At 52.1% G+C, this 18,031-nt stretch overlaps 1 long non-coding RNA gene across 1 annotated transcript; it reads left to right on the top strand.

Moving 5' to 3' along the window:
• Nucleotides 1-256: 256 nt before the first annotated feature.
• Nucleotides 257-15,254, top strand: LOC115275333. The gene is made up of 4 exons (XR_003901495.1): nucleotides 257-340; nucleotides 2,224-2,286; nucleotides 14,639-14,779; nucleotides 14,924-15,254. It is a non-coding gene; the product is annotated as an uncharacterized LOC115275333 (long non-coding RNA).
• Nucleotides 15,255-18,031: the final 2,777 nt, after the last annotated feature.

Below are 18,031 nucleotides of genomic sequence, written 5' to 3'. Positions count from 1 at the left end.
AGAAATCTAACAGTAGCATCTAGAAAAATCACCCATTAGGTACACAGTGGGGGAGGGTGATTAGCCAGAGCCCATCAGTCAGGTCCAATCAGGAGGCGGAAACCACAGGCGGGTATTTTCACGGAAGTGTTTCATATAAAGGACAGTCCGCCATCAGCAAACTGAAAAGGCAGAAAAGTGAACACTGAGGCGTCACAGGGAGGGGGGTCGGGGGTGGGGGGGAAAGTGTCCCGGAAGTTGGAAGCTGGGAGGAGGAGCCTCAAGGAGCTGGGACTCACACCACCCCTGGAGGAAATGCCCGCAGGCAAGGGCTGCCTGGGGACACGGGAAGTCCTGTCCTGTAAGTGTTGGGGAACCTCCCCACCCCCAAACCGGATTCAGTTTTTGTAGCTGGGATGAGATGCGGCTGCCAGGGTGAGGCTGCGTTCTGGTTCCGTCCTGGCTGCGGTGCCAGATGGAACCAACTTGATCCGGATGGATCCGGAAAGGCAGATTCCAGGGTGGGATCAAGAAGGCTTTGTTTTCCTTGGCAAAGAAAATGCGGGGGCGCAGGGAGAGACGTCACCTATCAGAGTTCCGGGTGCAGTGAGTGAGTCCCTCTGTCCCCATGCAGGAGCACAGAAGCCCTTGCCAGGAGTTCTGTGTGTTCCTCTCTGGTTTGCGTTCTCCAAGCCCCCTGCTTCTGAGACTCAGCCCACAGTGCCCTGAGATGTGACTGGGCCTGGCCTCAGTTTCCCCTGGGGGCCGGGCCTTCTAGGATTCAGCTTCTAGCCCAGGTATGCATCAAGGTGTTTCTCCAAAGCCAGATTCTTTCCAAGAGGAATTTTGGCACCAGCTCTTAAGATAATTAGATTTTTTTCCACCTTATTGCATATAGAACAGTTTAAAGAAGCAAATAAAAATCATTTGTAATGATACCTTCCGAAGATGCCCACTGTTAACATTTTGGCCTTTCCCCCCCTGTGCAAATGGATTCGTTTTTAAGATAATTGGGATCATAGTGAATATTACAATTTTGTATCTTGCTTCCCCTTCCCCTATTACTTAACATATGAACATTTTCCAAAGGCCAATATGTATGTTTTCTTAAAATATCTTTTTACAACAGTGACCCAGTATATAGTTCTCTGGCTTTTTCACAAATTGTGATGTGATATTTGGCTTTAATGGACTTTCCTCCCCCCTTTTGTGACCAGTTTTCTTGTTGATATCTTTGTGTATAAATCTTTGTGCACATTTTTGAAAGTATCATCGGGACAGCTATATTAAAAACACTTTTTATTATGAAGGGGCGCCTAGGTGGCTCAGTATCTGACTGGTCTCAACTCAGGTCATGATCTCACGGTTCTGAGTTCAAGCCCTGCATCCAGCTTTCTGCTGACAGCATGGAGCCTGCTTTGGATTTTCTTTCTCCTTCTCTTTCTCTCTCTGCCCCTCCCCACTCGTATTCTCCCTCCCTCTCTTTTTCTCTTCCCTTCAGGAAAAAAAGGCACCTTTTATTATGGAAAAATTAAAATATATGTAGTAGGGAATCATGAACTGGACATTCAGCTTTCAAGATTGCTATCATTCTGATGGTTTTATCTAACCTTCCTCATTTTTTTGTTGGAATAATTAATTGACTAATTACTTAATTTATTTGAGATTTAATTTTATTAAAAACTTTTAAAAAATGTTTTTAATTTATTTTTGATAGAGAGAGACAGCGCGAGCAGGGGAGGGTCAGAGAGAGGGAGACACAGAATCTGAAGCAGGCTCCAGGCTCTGAGCTAGCTGTCAGCACAGAGTCTGATGCGGGGCTCGAACCCACGAACTGCGAGATCATGACCTGAGCCGAAGCCGGACGCTTAACTGACTGAGCCACCCAGGCGCCCCGAGATTTTATTTTAAAATAATTCTAAATAATTAAAAAATTTAAATAATGTTTTAAATAACAGCCAGTACGGGGTTCAAACTCACAACCCCGAGATCAAGAGTTGCATGCTCTTCCGTCTGAGCCAGCCAGGGACCCCACTGTTGGAATATTTTAAAGCAAGTCCTGTGTGTTGTAGTATTTCCCTGGTAAAAGTTAAGTTTTACTTCTCAAATATGTACAGTAACTTCTTACAGCATAACCAGAATGCTGTTTACACATCTAAAAAAATGAATGAAAATTCCTAAATGTTATCTCTCATCTGGCCAGGTCGAGTTTTCTCCAATTGTCTCAAAAATGTCTTCCCACAGGCAACTTGTTCAAATCAGGATCCAAACAAAAGTCCATGTTCTGCCTTCGGTTGATAAGTGTTGGTAAGTCTCTCTCCGAACTGCCTTTCCCTCCTGTTGCCACCCAGCTATTTGTGTTTTGGAGAATCTGGTATATATACAAAGTTATACAGTTTTCAGTGTATATTAGAAAATGGATTTCCAAGAGGGTTGTAACAATTTGCGCTTCTGGCAGCGTGAGGGAGTATACATTTTGGCTTAAGACTCAGTTTGATAGGTGTAGAGCCGACCCCTATGGCTGCTTTAACTTTCATTGCTATGATTATGAATGTGATCGGACCCCCCCGTATGCATATCAGGTGTTTGTATCTCTTCTTTTGTGAATGCTCTCCTTTGACCTTTGTCCGCTTTGAAAAGGGGCATATTGATTATTATGCTTGAGTCTATAACATAGAGAAATGTAAAATTTTTATGTGGTCATTCATTGTCTTTTCCTTTTGTGAACCTTCTTAGAAAATCCTTTCTCAAATTCCATTCACCTATGTGTTTTTTCTTGTTTGGTTTTTACTAGGTTTCTAAGTCCATTTTGAGATCTCATATAGTTAGATCAATGATCTAGCACCATGGATTGAAGAATCCTTTATCTTTCATCTCTTCGCTAGTTTGTGATATGCCTTTAGCATGTTCATTTTTACACACACACTGGTCTGATCAAGAAGAATTTGTGCGCTCATGAGTTTTCTGGGGGCCTTGAGAGGTGGTGAGTGCCCTGTGATGGGAGGTGTGTAAGCACGTAAAGCGCCGCATCTGGCTCGGATCGTCTGCCCCTGGCAGTCTGGAGGTTTCTGACTTACCTTCCCTGCAATGCCTCTGCATCCCCCTTCAGCTCCCAGGGGGCAGTGATAAGTCCCTTTCCTTCCCCTCCTCCTGCTCTTCCCGACTCCAGGACGGCCCATCGGACTCCTGTCTCTGCTGGGGCTCATGGTGGGGTGTGTGCAGCCAGGACTTTACAGAGAGGCTCGACCCAAAGGCCTGTCAGTCGCCTGCCTACCGCTCACATGGCCGACCTGCATGGTGACCGGGGTCTGGGCGCACCGCTGAGAAGTGGGCTTTGTCCTCTTTCTCGGATATTCTTTGTTCTTGTAGCATTTCTCCCAGTTTACAATCACAGCCGATTTTGCTGTTTGCTTCTCCCCTGGACCATTAGCCCCAAAGACAGAGGCCTTGTACTCCCCTGTCTGGCACATGGCAGGTGTACGTAGGGGGTGAACGTATGGATGACTGTCCTCTGGAACTGGAGGGTGAGGGGTATGGGGACTTCATAATCTAAGCAAAAAATGAGAGAGATGGTCCTCTGACCAGAACCAATGCTCTTGTGGGGACAAAGGGACAGCATATCTGAAATTGAGGCCTGTCTCAGAAAATCCAGAACAGCTGGGAGTCACAGAGAGGGCCCGAGTCTCCTGAATCTCAGGAACCGTGTGGAGCTGTGGAAGTCGCCCATTTTGACCCTGACCCGACATCTGACCTCCAGAGCTGAATATTTCTCCTCTCCGCGAGCACATTCCTGACAAAATGGGGTCGGGAGACATTTGCATCCAAACCACCAAGCTCTTTCAGTGCAGGGGCCCGGAGGCCCGATGGGTTTATTAGATTATCATTGCGGAAGTTAATAAAGAATTAATTTCTCTTCATGTGACATCCAAAGGCAGTTATTTCAGGAGCCTGTCCATTTGCACAAAGCCAAGTATTTGTCAAGTGTCAGAGGCAATTCCCAAGTCCCAGCCCCCCCCTCAATAATTCTGGATTAGGGACAGCCTGAAATGACATTACACAAATTTTCTTTCAAGATGCATTGAGCTCTGGGGACCACTCAGGAATTTCAGGTTCCTGAAGGTTATACTGTCAGCAAAAGGGCTTGGGGGTGGGGGGTGGGGGGTGGGTGGGTGGAGGGGAGCTGGGGCTTTCCAGCTGGGCCAGCTCTGGAAGGGAGAGGCCTGGGGAGGGGGAGGGAGGAAGCCATGGATGCCCTTTAGTCTGTGGGGGCCCATTCGCTGCCTCCTGAAAGCAACTTACTTATTGCCATTTGTATCGCAAACCTCGTGCCCAGTTTGATGGTTTTTCCTTGTTCTTTGCTCAGGGCCAGGGAGGGGCTGTGGCAGGCCCGGGGACTGCAGGACTGGCCCATGTCACATTGTGGCAATATATTAGGGAAGGTCAAGGCGTCATCAATACCTGTCTTGGAGTTAAGTGCTGGGAAGTGGGGGGGGTGTGTGTACAGCGTAGGGATGGACTCACTACTAGAGCTTAAAAGCAAGTTGTCCAGTGGCTGGACGCCCTCAGAGCCGTGGGGCCGGAGTCCCCGGGGCCGGGCTGGTGGGAGGGGAACCTGCGTCTGGTTCGGGCCAGGCTGCTGGAGTGGCGTCTGGAGGCTGGTGCAGAACTCCTTGCTTCTGCGTGAAGGTCAACAGGCCCTTCAGCCTCTGCAGGCCCCGAAGTGAACCCCGCATCTCTGGACCCCCTCCCCTCAAACGTCCCTGCCACTCCAGCCGGGTGCCAGCCGGGTGCACCTGCTTCGTCTTCCTCCAAGTGCACCAGGCTCTTTCAGACCCATGTGCCGCTCTCTCTCCTCGGAATAGCTTCCCCTTTCCTTCCCCTTCTGTGGTGTACGAGCTAGCGCAGGTATCACCTACTCCGAGAAGGCCTTCCTGACTACCTCAGGAAGACTCAAAGTCCCCTACCAGGGCCACAGTTACAGATGCAAATTGAGGATCCCCACCCACTTCCCCTGTGGTCACATCTTTTGGCAAAAGGAAAGTGCCTGTGCATGAGTTAGAAAAAGGTATCTTTCCTCCCCCGATTCCTTACAACCATAGTCCTCACAAGGGTTCATAGTTAGGTAAGAGGAATGTGGGTCAAATTTTAGCCCTCTGACCTTCCTCACTATTTTTGAGTAGTGCGTGACCTGGACAACCATACATGGCAGCCTTCCTCCTTCCTCTGAGATTCTACATGCCTCTCTGCATTACTGTGTGACTGTTTGTATTAGTTTCCCATTGCTGCTGTTAAGAAATTACCACAAACTATGTGGCTTAAAATAACACAAGTTTCTTCTTTTACAGTTCTGGAGGTCAGAAATCTGAAATGGGTCTTACTGAGCTAAAACTCTGGTGTTTGCAGATATGCATTCCCTCTGGAGGGTCTAGGGGAATTTCCTTGCCTCTTCTGGCTCCTAGAGGCCACTTGCGTTCCTTGGGTGGTGGTCCTTTCCTCCACCTTAAGCCAGCATTGTGGGTCCTCATTCCTCCCTGACTCTGACCGCTCCTTCTGCCATAACACCTCCTTTTTTTTCCATGCCCCTTTTTTGACTCTGACTCTCCTGCTTCCTTCTTTCCTTCATCAGGAGCCTTGTGCTTACATTGGGCCCACTCGGATAATCCAGGGCGACCTCTTTATCTCAGAACCGTTAACTTAATCACATTAGCACAGCTCCTGCCCCTGCCATGTGGGGTAACATATCCGCAGGTTCTCGGGATTAGCTTGTGGGCATCTTTGGGGGCCCCATCAGTGTTCTGCTCAGCGTTCTCTCTGGGGTCCAGCACAGGTCTGTCACAGAGTAAGGGTTCAGAGGATGTGTGTGGGTCAGGTGCGTGGGGGCGCTGGGCACCCAGGACCTCCTCCAGAGACAAGATGCAGTGTCCATCCTTGCACACAGCTTTCCTAAAAGGGCTGGTTACAGACCTGAGTGATTTCCTTGGCAGTTTTGCCCTGCAGGGAACTTGGCAATGTCTGAAGACAGTTTTGGCTCCCAGAGACAGCACTGAACGTCCTAAAGTGCATGTGGGCATTAAGGGCATATCTAGCTCTGGGGCACCTGGGTAGCTCAGTCAGTTGAGCATCCAGCTTTGGCTCAGATTATGATCTCATGGTTCGTGGGTTCGAGGCCTGTGTCGGACTCTGTGCTGACAGTGTGGATCCTGGAGCTTGCTTCAGATTCTGTGCCTCCTTCTTTCTGTCCATCCCCCATTCACATTCTGTCTGTCTGTCTCTCTCTCAAAAATAAATAAACATAGAAAAAAAGACTTACCCAGCTTCTAAAATCTATAGGGTGGAGGGTGAGAAATCCTGATTTACATACACCAGGACTGTGGCCCGAGAGCCCCGGAGGGAGCTATGGGCTGGGGCCCTGCGCTGGGGATCTCAACGTGTCACATGCTGTCTTCTTCATCAGGCTCATCCAACTTCAACCTGCAGATGACAAGAGAGAGCACTGGACATGCAGCCACTTGCCCAGGTTTTACAGCCAGTCCCTGATGTGGCCGGGCATTGAGACCAGGCCCCTGACCCCCACAGTGGGCAGATACGAGAATGACCTGATTGCCTCCCTCCCGGTGCACGGGGGCTGCCTGGCGCTCCTTCTCCTTGTCAGGTCATGCCTTCTCTGGTTCCCTGATCGTGCTGCTCTACTGAATCCCACTTCCCTGGGCTATAAGGGTCCCCAGATTCAGTGTCATTTCCCTCTTTTCTGTGCTCCCTGCAGGGCAGCTCTTGAACTTTTGCTTTAGCAAACTCTCCTTTCCTGACTTCTGGTCTTGCGTTTTGCATTGTTGTGTGGGTGCACCTGCTCTGTCCATGAGCACCCACCAGCCTTCAGTGGCGCCGAGGCCGAGCATACAAGCCCCGCTCTGGCCAAACCAAAGTGCTCACTGTTCTCCAAACCCACTTCCCACATCCTCCCGGTCTTGCCTTTGCCTCAGCTCTTCCGCCCCAACCCCAAACACCATCCCTCTTGTTCCTCATCTTTATCCCCCTTGGTGCCCTCGGGAGTGGCCTGGACTTGCATCAAGCTCGCGGGCCAGCCTGTGGTTTGGGGAGAAGTCCGAGGCTGATTAAATAACTATTTTGTTTCTTGATTCGGCCACTGTTTACCGACCACCGCCGCGTCACAGGCGCGGGCTTGGATTTGGGGACTGTGGAGGGGGATGAGAAAATGGTCTTTGTTGTCAGAAAGCTTGAAGCCTCCAGGGGGTCACACACAGAGAACAGCTGATTTTGCATCCCATTGTTTGGTTTCAGTCGTGCTTAGGGTGCTGAGGAGAGGTTTGGGTTGGGGTTGGATGCCGTTGGAGTCTGGTCAGCAAAGTTTCCCCAAGGAGGTGACGTTTTCGCCCAGGACTGGCTGATGGCTGTCTGGACAGCTTGAGCCGCCAGCGCCCGATGCACCGAAGGAGGGGCTCTCTGCGGTGGAGGAGGGCGGCGCGGCCAGGACAGTATAAATCAGGAAGACCTCTGCCAGGCCCCCTGAGCCCTGCGGAAAGGTTACCCCGAGCTGTGCTTCCTGGCCAGGCTCGCTCAGACGCTATTAATTGGCTTCCAGGAAAGGCATCAGGCTGGGAGGGGGCTGGGGGCCAGAGGACAGGAGGGTGTGAGGGTGGGGGTCGGCTGGACTGAACAAGGGCCCAGAGAAGCCCCGGCTCTGCAGTGTGACCTGGTGACCTGCGTCTCTAGCTGCCCACACCTGGGCTTCAGGGTACCAGGGATTGTAACTACGTTTACTTGTGTGATGGACGTGTGCCTGCCTCCCTGGCACCCGTGAACCCAGTGGGGCAGACTCCAGATCCTCACCATGTGCCAGCGCTCCGTGCTGGGCCCTGCGGCCACTCCCTCCACATCTGTGTCCCCCAGTGGGGTGGGATCACTGGGGCTCACCTCTCCTGTGGCCCAAAGAAGACTACTGTGGGCTGAACCCCGTCCCCCCGCCACTTCAGATGTTGAAGCCCTATTCCCCAGTAACTCAGAATGGGACTGGATTTGGAGATGGTATCTCCAAACAGGTGATTCAGTTCAAGTAGGTGATTCAGGTCATGAACGTAGGACCTAATCCACTACTGGTGTCCTTGTAAAAGGGGACGTTTGGACACAGGCATGCACATATGCAATGTCACGTGAAGACTGGAATTAGGCCCGCCATACTCCAGGGAACTACTGGAGGCCGGGAGAGAGGCCCGGGACAGACCCTTCTTGAGCACCTTCAAAGGGATCTCGGTCTTGCGGACACCCTGATTATGCACGTCTAGCCTCCAGAACTGTGAGACAATGAGGATCTGTTGCTTAGGCTGCTCAGATCTGTGGTGCTTCCTTACTGCAGCCCTGGCAAACTCAGACAACTCAGGTGCTGGGTGCCTGAGGAAGGCTGAGCCCCAGCCCAGGGGAGGCGGGAAGGTCTCATTCCTTCTGCCAGCTTTCCCCCAGGACCGGGGTCCATGCGGGGCAGGGTAAGGCAGTGCCCAAATGCCCTCTCATTCCTAGAGTCTGGATCTGCAAATCAAAGGGTCTATTCCAGGCAAGTCCCTGAGCCGGGGGCGGGGGGGGGGGGGGGGGGGGGGGGGGGGGGGGGGGGGGGGGGCAAGTGACAGTGTCATTCTCCAGGCCCTTGTAGCCCTTGCTTGGATGGATTTTGGGGGTCAGGGAGGTGGCCGGAAGGGAGCCTCAGACAGGAGCCAGGTGCATTTCAAAGGGGCTTCCCCGGGGCCCTTCATTCCCTGCATGGTGGCTGCGGCCCTCACAGACAGACATCCTGGACCAGGTTAACCTTTAACCAGGCGGCTCCAGACCTCAGCTGCTGGGCCTGGGCTCCTGCAAGCCCACGAGTAGGTCTGCTTTTCTGTTCTTGTCTCCAGCGTGCCCAAGTCCCTGATGAATTGCCCGCACTCCCCCGCCCTGAGCCCTGCCACCATGTTGAGTGCTGGTGTCCCCAGAAAAGATGAATGGGCCCCACTAATGAGCTGGAGGCGGCGTCATGGTGACCCCTGACCCTGCGCACACGGAGCCGGTGGCCTGGGGAATGGCTGCCCCAAGCCTGCTTAATGTGTCGGGCTGGCCTCTGAAAGAAAAACACATTTATTGCTACTTAGAGAAAATTGATCTAATTGGGCTGGAAGCATTCTGCTGATGGAACATGGAATTTTTATTAGGAGGATGACTCAAGTTCAGCCAAGGTATCCCAGCTGGGAGGAGGCAAGTGTGTGTTTCTAGGGATTTTACCCAAAAGGCCTCTCTCTCTGGCTGATACCGAATATCTGGGAAGATCTGGGTTTGCGTTCCGGCTGTGCTGCCTACAGCCTGTACCCTGAGAACCTTTGGCGGTCTCTCCCAGGCCTGATGCCTTAACTGTAAAATCAGAAAAATACTTCTCACGTTGCCGGTAGTCCTGTGTGTGCACAGGCATCAGGGCTGTGGCATTGCCCTTGGCGGGCGACTGGGTCCAACAGGACCTGCTTGAGCCAAGACTATGTGTGGTTTCAGCTTCTTTGGCCAAACATCCCTGCGGTTCAGAAACAAACCAGCCAAATCCTTGTTGGCTCCTATTGAGGGGCTCACTTGAGAGCTATTTTTAGATGGGGCTCTGGTCCCTGAAATGTGGAGGCCATGCTTCCTGCAGCCTCCGCATCTCGCCTGCTAGCTTCTCCTCCTCCATGTCTGACTGCGACAGAGTCTGTTCGATATCTCCTAGATTTTTCTAAACTTCCCTCGATCCCGTTACTGTGGTTCTCACCTCAATACAGGATGTGATAGTCACTGAGCACTCTGACCGGGGGACCGTCCCCAGATCCTCCTCGGTTCCTGCTCGTGTCCTATTCTGCTCAAGCCTCCACACTCCCTGCAAGCCAGTCCACCTTCCGTGGCGGTTCACCTCACACACCTGTGCCTTCTCTGCAAACGGATCTTTCTGAAACACAGTTTGGATTGGGTCACTCCCCCGCTTAAAACCCTTCCATGGCTCCCCATTGCCTCCGGGCTAGGAGACAACTGTATCTAGGACAAGTGGTAAATTGCGTGGGATGCTTGGGGAATAGGCGCAAATCCAGGCTGTCCTGGGCAGACGGGGATGTGTGGCTGCTCTGCCCATCCTGACCTGGCCCCTGCACGTCTCTAGCACATGCTGGTCCCTCTACCTGGAACGAATACCCTGTCTCCTCATTTTGGCCTGTGTTCTTCAAGGCTTGGCTTCTGTGTCATGTGTAGCTTTTCCTGACTCTCATCAATGGTGAAAGCTGCTTCTCCATATTAGTCATTTATTGCTGCTGGGTAACAAACACCTCCAAACGCAGTGGCTTAAAGCCACGGACACTTATTATCTAACAGTTTAGTGGAATTGGGAAGCACCTTGACTGGGTGGTTGCGGCTCAAGATCTCTCAGGAGGTTGCATCAAGATGTCAGTGGAGGCTGGTGTGTCCAAATTCAAGATGGCTGACTCACATGGTGGTGCTGACTTGTCACGAGGGCCCAGCTCCTCTCACAGGGTTGTCTGAGGGTCCTTACGGCACAGTCATTGCCACTGGCCTCCCCCACAGGGGGTGACCTGAGAGAGAGAGCCAAGGAGGAAGCTTCAGTTCTCGCAGGGCCGGCACCGTGCCTCTTGTGCCCCAGCCGGCTAACAGGCTAGCGCGTGTCCTGCCCTTTCCTCTAGGAAGCCACACACCCCACCCCCTCCCTTCTGCTTTATTCTGTTTGTTTAGAAGCACATCACTAAATGCAGCCCCTTCTCACAGAGAGTGGGTTTAACTTCTATTTTTTAAAGGAAGGTATGCTGTGGAATTTGTGACTCGGGCTCTGGGTCATATGCTCGCCCAGGAGAGTCCCCGCAATGGGATTCCTCTCCTGTTGGGGCTCCTCGGGGATGCTAATCTGAACCAGCTGGAGCTGGGGCTGGGGGAGGAAGAGGAAACCCCCCCATTTTAATAAACACATGATTTCATTTTAAATCTGTTATTTATAATGACTTTTATGGATGTCCTTCAGGGACTCAGGACCAGAAGTTGCCTCACTAGCAATTCCTCTGGGATAGATTCACTGTTAGCTCCCAGGAGCCTGGACCCGCTTAGCCTCATGGTTTGTAACTCTAAATGAGTTTATCCAGCTGGGGGCTCTGGGCAGCTCGATAGGCAGGATTCCAGACCCTAGAGGAGCCCTCATCTGGGATCCTCGGTCCCCAAGAAGCTTGAGCCTATTTTCTTAAGCATCCTCAGCTCTGTTTTGTGATACTGTTTATGGCAGAAAAGGGTGTGGAGGGCTGACTTCGTTTGTTCTGTGACTAGCCACATTTCTTGAGTGGTAGAGCTCTTTTGGTCATTAGGCCAATTATTGACCTAACATGTGGTTGGAGGACAGAGTTAGTACCTTCCTTTGATTCCTAGACATGGACCATTTCTACCTTCTTCTCTCTCTCTCCCCTTTCTTCTATCCATCCATCCATCCATATCCATCTATATCCATCCAACAATCCATCCATCCATATCCACCCAACAATGCATCCATTCATCTATCCATTCCTCCATCCAACAAATATTTGATCAATTATATGATTTCCTTTCCTGCAACTCTTCTTCCTCCTCACTCCAGTCCATCTACATTGACTGGTACTCTTCCTTGAACTACCAAGCACATTCCTGCCCTAGAGCCTTTGCATTGGCTATGCCCTCTGCCCAGAATATTCTTCCCCTAGAATCTCATATGACCGATTCCTGCAAACTTCTTTCTCGAAACCTTGTTGAAATGGCACCTGTCAACAAGGCCTTGACTCCCTAGTTAAGTTTTTCAGTTTGTATTCTCCTATGCCAGTGCTCAGTCTCCCTTATTTAGCATCTGCTATGTACCAGGCACTATAGATACTGGGCCAGCTACCAGAGATTTAGTAAAGAACAAGGCAGATAAGACCTCTGTCTTCCCTGGGCTCCTAGGCTAGCAACTGAGATGGGAAATCAACCTAAAGGTAAATATACTTTGTTATCACTGGCATGAAGGAGGAAGAAAGGAGGATGTATGAGAGAGGATACAAAGGAGACTTACCTTAGTAAAGGGTTTATTAATTTCCTAAGCTGCTTCGCCAGACACCATGTGACTTAAAACAATAGAAGTTTATTCTCTCACAGTTCTAGAAGCTCAAAGTCTGAAGTCAAGGTATCGAGTGCTTCCTGGAAAGGTTCTAGGGAAGAACCTTCCTTGTCTCTTGCAGCTTTTGGTGGGCCCAGCCCTTCGTTGGCTTGTGGCCCTAAACTCCAGGCTCCGACTCCATCTTCACATAGCACTCTCCTCTCTGGGTCCAAATTTCTCTCGTCACCAAGAGGTAGAAGACCTTGGATGTGCGCCCACCCCAATCCGCTATGATCCGTCTTAATTTGGTTATGCCTGTAAAGATCCTCTTTGCAATAAAGTCACATTCATGAGTACAGAGGGTTGGGACTTGAACCTGTCTTGGGGGACAAGATTCAACCCAGAGTAGGGGGTCAGGGAAGGGAGTTCTAGGGAGATAACAGGTAAGCTGATACTGAACCTGGAGAATGGGCTGGCCACAGGAAAAGGAAGCCAGGAGTGGAGGTGGAGAAGCGCTTGGGCAGGGTTCCCCCCCCCCCCCCCCGCCTGCAGGAGCTGAACCCTGCCACAGGAAGAGGGGGCCAGAGCAGAGCGCCTGCATGCGGTTGTCCTGAGCAGTAAAGGAGGTCGTGGGGGCAGAAGCCTGAGCCTGGCATCCGGTGGGCCCGCAGTCTGGTTGCCTTCCTGTGCTCTCCTGACCAACAGGCCTTCCCCTTCCCCCCAGCCACCCTGCCCGGCGTGGAAGGCCCAACACTGGGGACATGCCTTTGCTCAGTGCCCGGGGATGGAGAATCACATGCCTGTCCCTGCCCTCACACTCACACCTGCTTCTCCCACAACCTCTCCTCTCAAATGGGATTACACGGTGCCAACACACAGTGCCGCAGGCGACTGGAAGTCCAGGGGAAGAAAGAGAGCAGGGAAAGCTGGAGAGTCGACAGGAATGTGACCGATGAGTTCTTTCCGTGGTTTGCCCGCGTTCGCCGAGGGGCTCATGTTTGCCCCAAGTGGGGAGCCGAGGTCACACGGTGACTGTCCTCAAGAGGGCACCACTTGGGCTGGTTTGATTTAAGTGAGAGCTGGTCACATCGCACTGGGGTTAGTGTCTCGTGATTGTGCCCCACGTGGCCCGGGAGCCCTTGATGGTCCAGGAGTCAGATCTGGGGGGTCCTGGCTGAGTCCCCAGGTCCTTAGCACAGGGCTTGGCCCTGAGCAGGGCTGTGCTTAATGGGCGACAAGGCTTGTGTCTTTTTTTTTTTTGATGGTGTCTGGAATTTTTAAAAAATAGTTTATTGTCAAATTGGTTTCCATACAACACCCAGTGCTCTTCCCCATAAGTGCCCTCCTCCATCACCACCACCTCTTTTCCCCCCTCCCCCTTCAACCCTCAGTTCATTTTCAGTATTCAATAGTCTCTCAAGTTTTGCATCCCTCCCTCTCCCCAACTCTCTTTCCTTCTTCCCCTCCCTCTGGTCCTCCGTTAGGTTTCTCTTGTTCTCCTGTTAAACCTATGAGTGCAAACATATGGTATCTGTCCTTCTCTTCCTGACTTATTTCACTTAGCATGACACCCTCGAGGTCCATCCACTTTGCTACAAATGGCCAGATTTCATTCTTTCTCATTGCCGTGTAATATTCCACTGTATATATATATACCACATCTTCTTGATCCACTCGTCAGGTGATGGACATTTAGGCTTTTTCAAGGCTTGTGTCTTGTATGCTTGACTAGTCCCCCGCCTGGCCATGGCATTGCCTTAGTTGATAGCCCCACAGAAGCAGCCCTGAGACCATGACGGGAATGCGGGTGGTTTGGTCGAGAGGGAATCCCAGGCTGGGCTGGCGGGGGAGAGGGCGCATGAGAACAGACAGGGAAAGGAAGCCCACCCATCAAGGCTGTGGGCAGCAGAATCCCCGTCCCCCTGGGGACCTCTGGGCCAGTGTGGAACACTCATCCCTGAGTCGTCTGACATGATGGGGGGCGAGGAAGCTGGGGCTGCTGCGCATCGACTCACAGCCTGTCGCTGATGGAGCTTTGCTTCAGGGGCATTTGCTCCCCTGTGCTTCTGGCTGCCTGAGTGTGGATGGGGCAGGAGCCTCTGGGGAGGGGTGGGTGGTGCAGGAGGCAGTGGCAGGGGTGGAGGAGGGATGAGGTGGGTGTTGTGAAGGCTCCCGGTCTCCAGGGGCCAGTGGCTCACAAGACTTTGGATGAAGGGCACTGATTCCACTGGCTGACAGAGGACACCCCCCAGGACTCACCTGAGCCTCAGCTCCAAGGGTCCCTGACGTGAGTCCTTGTCATTTCCCCCGGTGGGTCTGGCCTGTGGTCCTGGAGGGGAGGAGGGAGGGCGTTAGGGTGCCAGGCCTGCGGAGTTTGGCACTCCCCCAGCCCAGAGCCAACTTGAGAGCTGAAGAGGGGATGACAAATGAGCAGCCTCGTGCACATTAAATATTTAATATTCTCTCCCTGGGAGGCGTCAGGGAAAGGACCCTGTAATAAATACCGTGCGGGACAATTCCATCACCGAGCTCGTCCGTTAATGGCCTCGTTTGCTCTGACAGGAACATTACGGACGCCGGGCCTGTGTCGTGTTTCGGCTGTGTGCCTCCCTGGAGCCGCGGACCCATGGTGGCAGGGACAGGCTGGAGAAGAGGGTTCTCTGGGCAGCCAGCGTTTACTCGGATGCTTCGAGAATTAGCGGGGTGAGCGCTGTGCGGAATGGAGCTCCATCTAACAAACGCTTAACGCTTGGTACCAGCCAGGCCGTGTTGTGTGCGTTCTGTGGTGGATACCAGTTACTCAGTCCTCCGAGCTGCTATGTTCTGGTTTTGATTTCCATTTTATAGGTGGGGAAACTGAGGCTGAACAGCTCGTCCAACGTCCCAGTGCTGGTAGATGGAAAAGGCAGGGTTTGAGGACGGCCGGCTGGCTCCCCGGTCTGTGGCACACCGCCGGCCCTCTGGAGCCAGACTGTGGTGGGTTGCGATCCCAGCTGCGTCACTCACCAGCTGTGTGACCTTGACCCTGTGGCTCAGCCTCTCTGGGCTTCAGTGCTGTGTGTATACAACTGCGATGATACTGGCTCCATCTCCTGAAAGTCCTGAGAATTGTCCGACGAGTCATTTATGAAGCTCGAATGGCCACACTAATAAAGTTGGCTCTTGTCTCTGCTTGAAACTCGACCTCGTTTGTTGGCTCTGTGACCTTGTGGCAAGTGACTTGACCTCTCTGAGCATCAGTTTCCCTCCCTGTAAGTGGACTTAAGAGTTCCTATCTCCCAGGGATACTGGGAGTGCCCTTTGATCTCTGAACTTTGGGCTAAGCAGCAAATGTTCTGCTTGATTCTGGGAATGTCCCAGCATGCCTTGTGGGCCAGGCCTAGGTCAGGTGGCCTCTGTGTGCCTAAGCGGGCCATCCTGAGTTAGGACACCTGTGGTCACCCACAGTCTCTCCTGGAACCATTTGCTGGCACCAAACTGCCCTGTGCTATCTGATGGGCACCTTTATACTCCTTGAATTAAAACCACACCGCTGTGGTGGAGGAAAGGTCAGCCTCCCTCAGACCCTTTGTAGCGACAGATTTCACAACATGTGTGTCATGCAGGGCTCTAGGCAGCCTATGGTCCTAAGCAACATCCTAGTGGTTCTGGGCACTGTGTCACCAGGCACTCTTCTGTTTGTGGCCTTGGCTCTGGGCATAGACGTTCAAATCTGCCACCTCCATGGTCCCGGGTGAGAGTGCGAGATGGGGGAAGCAGGGGTCTGGCCTGTGGCTGAGCTCAGGACACCCCTGTTTCTAATGGCAGTGATTTTCTGGGCAGCAGTCTTCCGAAGGTTATCCAAAAGTTGCAGGTTCTGGGGGGCACACCGCTGTTTTACACCTGCTTTACACCTCCAGGGCCTGGGTCCGGTGGGGGCAGGGAGGGAGGCGGGGAGGAGTGCACGGTCAGCAGCAGCTTTACGGATGGCTGTGTGAATGTGAGGTGGAAGACACCTCCGTGGGGGTCCCCAGCAGCCCTCTGCTCTGCCTGACTGGGAGCAGTGAAGATGTGCTCAACTAATTTGTATTAATTCAAGGCCATTAATGATGAGCTATTGTCTCTCTTTTCTGTCTCCTCTCCCTCTCCTAGCAGAAAGACAATGCTCAGATTTAATTGCCAAGTTTTGCAGGCCCCCAATTCCCTAGGTAGCAAGCCAAGGGTAGGAGTCCAAATCAGGCAACTCCAGCCCCTGACTCTCACTCAGTCCCTCATCTTTATCTCAAGAAAGAGGTCCTCAGGTTTTTTTTTCTTTTCTAAACTCAACCAACTCTTCTCCTAATGAAGAAAAGAGCTGTCAGACTGTCATGAAAAGTCTGGTGCTGATGTGGAGGGTGCAGAGCATTCAAGGGACTCAGGTGCATTTGCAACAACCACACAGGACAGCCTTCAAAACAGCCTGATTCCTTCTTCCTGCTTGTGCCAAAACTGCTGGAAGTGTGAGACTTCCTGTTGCCTTGTTCTGCATATTCCTGACCTGACTGACATTTGACAGCAGGCCTAGGAAGCAGAGACAGGGATGATGGAATGGTCCTTGTTTCATAGAGGAAGGAAGTGAGGCTCACAGAAAAAGACCAAGCAGAGCCCAGGATCTGGGACTCCTGAGTGCAGGCATACTGCCTCTTGAAGCCATAGGGGAGCTTTCCTGTGATTATCCGGACACAACTGTTCAGTTCCCATGGGACCTGGGACAGTGCTTGGTCATAGACATGCCTGGCCTCAGGGCTGGATATGACAGACACCTCACTTTGAGGGTGTCTCCAGAGGGTGTGCACAGAGGTAACTGTAGTCACTGAGGTGCAGTCTTCAGATAGCACACAGGTGCCAGGCGAGCAGGGGCTACCGGGAGGAGGCCAGTGGAGAGGGCACGGCCATGGTCTGGAGGAGAGCAGGGGTGCAGGTGAGTCAACAGGCCTGACCAGTGCAGCCCCTTGGGCCGTGCCCTTCCCCTTGCCAGCCTCAGTTTTCCCATCTGGACACTGGGGGCTGTCTGGGGGACATCTGTGAGCAGTAGCCTGCAGACTCCTGGGGAAGGACCTTAAGGAAGGAAAGGAAAGTTCTTCTAACACTGCCGGTGGGCTCCAGGTGGGGGGCTCTGCGCGGAGTCTCGGACACCAGACCCAGCCGGCTGAGACCACCGGGGCAAGGCCAGGGTGGTTTGCAGACCCCCTCCAGCCCTCCCACTCTCCCTTGCCTGCCCTGAACAGTGGCGGCCTAATTCCAATGCTTTTGCTCCCCCTTGATGATGTTAAACTGGGGGGCGGCGGAAACACTCACACGCAGACCCACACAAATGATTTCTCCAGCATTAACATATTTCCCTTTGAAACCCTGTGAGGCTTTTCTCCAAAGTAATGGATTTTTTTCCCCCACTCCCTTGTCTGGGCCAAATGTATTCAAATCTGGTCCGAAGATTCCTATCAGCTCAGCAGGGCTTCCCTCCTGTTTCCTGGCAAATCACCATCCTTTTTCTTCCCCCCCTCAGATCTCTGCGCAAAAGGGAGGCTTTCTTTGCAAAAGTTTTACTGGGATGGACAGACAGACTCAGTGTTGCTGGGGCCTTTGATGGCCAAGAACACAAGATCTGACTTCAGGGAGCTCAGAAACTTCATCAGCCGAGAAGGAGGATCAGGAGAACAGGATCCTGCTGAAACGGCCCTTTGAAATCCTCCAAATGATGTTTGATGTGCCAGTGCCTTTCAGCCTAAGCCATACCTTTGGCATCAAAAGCACCTTTTGAAAAAAATTAGCTATTTTTTAAGGCACAGAAGGAGTAAATTTAATATTAAGTCCTAATGGCTGAAGTCTTTGAAAAGACATTTCTGGACTTGGGATCATTTAATACTCCCCTGATCTAGCAGCACAAGCCTTTCCCCTGCTTTTCTTTTCTTTTTTCTCCCTCTTCTTTAATTCTTA

The sequence above is a fragment of the Suricata suricatta genome, chromosome 12 (genome assembly GCF_006229205.1).
Source record: "Suricata suricatta isolate VVHF042 chromosome 12, meerkat_22Aug2017_6uvM2_HiC, whole genome shotgun sequence".
Classification (NCBI taxonomy): domain Eukaryota; kingdom Metazoa; phylum Chordata; class Mammalia; order Carnivora; family Herpestidae; genus Suricata; species Suricata suricatta.
The sequence above is the reverse complement of the archived record's forward strand: the minus strand, read 5'-3'. Positions and strand labels throughout refer to the sequence as shown.